At 47.5% G+C, this 4,571-nt stretch overlaps 1 non-coding gene across 1 annotated transcript; it reads right to left on the reverse strand.

Moving 5' to 3' along the window:
• Nucleotides 1–3,276: 3,276 nt before the first annotated feature.
• Trnas-cga (transfer RNA serine (anticodon CGA)) lies at nucleotides 3,277–3,351 on the reverse strand. The gene has a single exon. It is a non-coding gene; the product is annotated as a tRNA-Ser (tRNA).
• Nucleotides 3,352–4,571: the final 1,220 nt, after the last annotated feature.

Here is a 4,571-nt window from a genome sequence, read left to right on the forward strand (position 1 = left end):
CCGTCTTTCTGCATATGGCTGGGAAAAATGTAGGGACCACCAACGACGTAGTGGAAGGGACTGATGACCGTGTAGTTTGGTTTCTTTGTACCCCAAACCAACCAACCAACCAACGTAGCGGAAACGTGCAGTGGACATTGGAGGTTACTCCATGACGTATGTCAAGCCATAATACGTCTTTTGGAATGGCCGAGCGGTTCTAGGCGCTACAGTCTGGAACCGCGCGACCGCTACGGTATCAGGCTCGAACCTGCCTCGGGCATGGATGTGTGTGATGTCCTTAGGTTAGTTAGGTTTAAGTAGTTCTAAGTTCTAGGGGACTGATGACCTCAGAAGTTAAGTCTCATAGTGCTCAGAGCCATTTTGACTCAATACATTTATTCTTTGTTTTCTTGGCGGAGACAGTTCCGTTTGTTTATCCTTCAGTTTACTTGTCTTTGTAATCTGATTCGCAAAATAAAAAGTTTGGTCAACCGAAGTTTTATCTGTAAATAAACTGTTATAAGAGCCGCATAGGATAAAGTGGTGACCACGAAAACTAACGGTAAACAAGAAATAGTATGCACAGGTGTTCGAGACTGTGACGACATACCTCAGTTATGCAAGTGTTGTAGCGCGCGCGTTGGTGCGTGTTTACAAACACCAGGCCGTCAAACATTTCGCGCCAGACACCAGAAGCGCTGTGTTTTGTGTATATCCGTTCTGGGTTTGTTATTCTTTGATTACGCTCTTTATTTTTTGTATCTTCCACACGTGTAGTTCGCGCATAGTTACGAGAGTACCCTGTTGTTTGTTCCGTGCATGTTAAATTATTTTGAATTGCAAGCTGGGAACGATTGAACAAGCTGTGTATTTATCGCCGTTACCTGTGGCTGCGATCAATGAAGCTAACGTTAATTTTTCGAGGAAGTGCCTGTGTAGTCTGGTTCCGTTGTATGAAGTACAGGCAGGTCCTAATTGTCGAACGATAGTCTGTACAGCATGTACTGACAAAGTGGTGATCAAAACATTGTTCAAATGGCTCTGAGCACTATGGGACTTAACTGCTGAGGTCATCAGTCCCCTAGAACTTAGAACTACTTAAACATAACTAACCTAAGGACATCACACACATCCATGCCCGAGACAGGATTCGAACCTGCGACCGTAGCGGTCGCTCGGTTCCAGACTGTAGCGCTTAGAACCGCTCGGCCACTCCGGCCGGCTAAAGTGGTGGTCCTGACGTGGTTTACCTGCGTAGTATTATTGGATTAGCGAACGCTTACGGAAGAGATTTGCAAAATGACTGACGCGAATCCCACCGTGTCACGATTGGCTGTGCGCCTACCATCTTTCTGGCTACACAGTCCAACTTTGTGGCTTACACGGGTGGAGGCCAGTTTTTTTCTATTCTGGAATTTCGGCGAACGCTACCAAGTTTGCGCTGGTAGTAAGCCAATTAGATCACCAGTACGCTGCGGAAGTGCAAGATATAAATTACATCGCCGCCGTAGGGCTAACTCCTACGACCGGCTTAAAGCGGAATTGATCTGGCGAGTATTAGCATCGCAGGAAGAGCAGGTTCTCACTCAGGAAGATATTGGAGACAGATAGCCTTGGCAATAGTTGTGGCACCTAAGGACGTGGGAACCGTTCCGAACAGATTACTACGCACAATATATAGCAGTCGTTTGCCACCGCCGTCACAGCAGCTATAGCGTCACAGTCTGATACGCCCTTGAACGACGTAGCGGAATTAGCCGATAAAATGCAGGACGCGATGACGCCGGCTCCTGGCATCGGAATCACTGCGCTAGCGCGACGACAGTTAGGCTCAGATTACGACTCCCTCGTGGCCAAGGCACATCTATTGACGCAACAGTTCGGCGATCTGTTACCTCGACGCGACCCTAGCAACGACAGAAGCCGGAAGTGAAACCGCCGACGCTCGCTCAGCAGATCATCGACGACCCCTTCCGCAACCAAGTCTGAGCAGCAAGGTATCTTCATCTCCCAGTACTTACTGCAACCTACATCCTTCTGAATCTGCTTAGTGTATTCATCTCTTGGTCTCCCTCTACGATTTTTACCCTCCACGCTGCCCTTCAATGCTAATTTAGTGATCCCTTGATGCCTCAGAACATGTCCTACCAACCGGTCCCTTCTTCTTGTCAAGTTGTGCCACAAACTCCTCTTCTCCCCAATTCTATTCAATACCTCCTCATTAGTTATGTGATCTACCCATCCAATCTTCAGCATTCTGTAGCACCACATTTCGAAAGCTTCTATTCTCTTCTTGTCCAAACTATTTATCGTCCATGTTTCACTTCCATACATGGCTACACTCCATACAAATACTTTCAGAAATGACTTCCTGACAAATCTATACTCGATGTTAACAAATTTCTCTTCTTCAGAAACGCTTTCCTTGCCATTGCCAGTCTAAATTTTATATCCTCTCTACTTCGACCATCATCAGTTATTTTGCTCCCCAAATAGCAAAACTCCTTTACTACTTTAAGTGTCTCATTTCCTAATCTAATTCCCTCAGCACCACCCGACTTAATTCGACTACATTCCATTATCCTCGTTTTACTTTTGTTGATGTTCATCTTATATCCTCCTTTCAGGACACTGTCCATTCCGTTCAACTGCTCTTCCAAGTCCTTTGCTGTCTCGGACAGAATTACAATGTCATCGGCGAACCTCAACGTTTTTATTTCTTCTCCATGGACTTTAATACCTACTCCGAATTTTTCTTTTGTTTCCTTTACTGCTTGCTCAATATACAGATCGAATAACATCGGGGACTGGCTACAACCCTGTCTCACTCCCTTCCCAACCACTGCTTCCCTTTCATGTCCCTCGACTCTGATAACTGCCATCTAGTTTCTGTACAAATTGTAAATAGCCTTTCGCTCCCTGTATTTTACCTCTGCCACCTTTAGAATTTGAAAGAGAGTATTCCAGTCAACATTGTCAAAAGCTTTCTCTAAGTCTACAAATGCTAGAAATGTAGGTTTGCCTTTCCTTAATCTAGTTTCTAAGATAAGTCGTAGGGTCAGTATCGCCTCACGTATTCCAACATTTTTGTGGAATCCAAACAAATCTTCGCCGAGGTCTGCTTCTACCAGTTTTTCCATTCGCCTGCTAGTACCAACGGAAATTCAGGGAGCAAGCGCGCAGATGCACAACCTCTACATTTACCCAGTTGGCAATGGTGGTTGGAAGCTGGCGCCTCCTCCGATTGCCGATCAGTGTCTCTGCTCCTGAAACTTCCTGGCAGATTAAAACTGTGTGCCGGGCCGAGACTCGAACTCGGGACCTTTGCCTTTCGGGGGCAAGTGCTCTACCAACTGAGCTACCCAAGCACGACTCACGCCCTGTCCTCAGAGCTTTACTTCTGCCAGTGCCTCGTCTCCTACCTTCCAAACTTTACAGAAGCTCTCCTGCGAAAGGCAAAGGTCCCGAATTCGAGTCTCGGCCCGGCACACAGTTTTAATCTGCCAGGAAGTTTCATATCAGCGCACACTCCGCTGTAGAGTGAAAATTTCATTCTAGAAACATCCCCCAGGCTGTGGCTAAGCCATGTCTCCGCAATATCCTTTCTTTCAGGAGTGCTAGTTCTGCAAGGTTCGCAGGAGAGCTTCTGTAAAGTTTGGAAGGTAGGGGACGATGTACTGGCAGAAGTAAAGCTGTGAGGATGGGACGTGAGTCGTGCTTGGGTAGCTCAGTTGGTAGATAGAGCACTTGCCCGCGAAAGGCAAAGGTCCCGAGTTCGAGTCTCGGTCCGGCACACAGTTTTAATCTGCCAGGAAGTTTCATATCCGCGCACACTCCGCTGTAGAGTGAAAATTTCATTCAGTCTCTGTTCCTGTCTGTTAGTGATCGGCGGTCCGGATGGAAATATTTCATGGACGCTGGATCCGATTTGTCCATTTACCCACGGACTACGTTGTAGAGGAAGCGACCACCCACATTTTTCTGTCTGACCGCGGCAAACAACTCGGCCATAACAACGGACGGCAATCTGCGCTTGGAACTATACTCGGGCTTACGACGAGCTTTCGCGTGGTATTTTACCGTTGCAGACGCCGCCGAACCACCGATCATCGTAGTGGATTTCCTCGCCCATTAGAATGTACTGCCGGACATGAAATCCTCACGCTTTGTTGACGACACCACAGGCGTAACAGTGTCCGGATATCGGCGGGATGCAGCCGTTCATACTGCCAAAGTAATACAGGTGGCGGACGGCGAGTACGCGAAGCTACTGATGAACTTTCAGCTATGAGACGACCCTCTGGAGCGCCTAAGGGAGTAAGGCACGACATTGTCCCCTACATAGAGACAACCGACGGTCCCGCCACGTCTTGTAGACAACGACGTCTGGCTCTAGATCGTCTTAAAGTAGAGAAAGCAGAGTTCTACAGTACGATTCGTGAAAGTGTAATGCGACCTTCCAACAGCCCCTGGTCCTCATCGCTGCATTTGGTCCCAAAATAAGGTGGTACATGGCGATCTTGTGGTGATTGCTGAGCCCAGAATGTCAGAACAATACCGGACAGATATCCAGTGCCGTTGTTACGTCA

Source organism: Schistocerca cancellata, chromosome 2 (genome assembly GCF_023864275.1).
Source record: "Schistocerca cancellata isolate TAMUIC-IGC-003103 chromosome 2, iqSchCanc2.1, whole genome shotgun sequence".
NCBI lineage: Eukaryota > Metazoa > Arthropoda > Insecta > Orthoptera > Acrididae > Schistocerca > Schistocerca cancellata.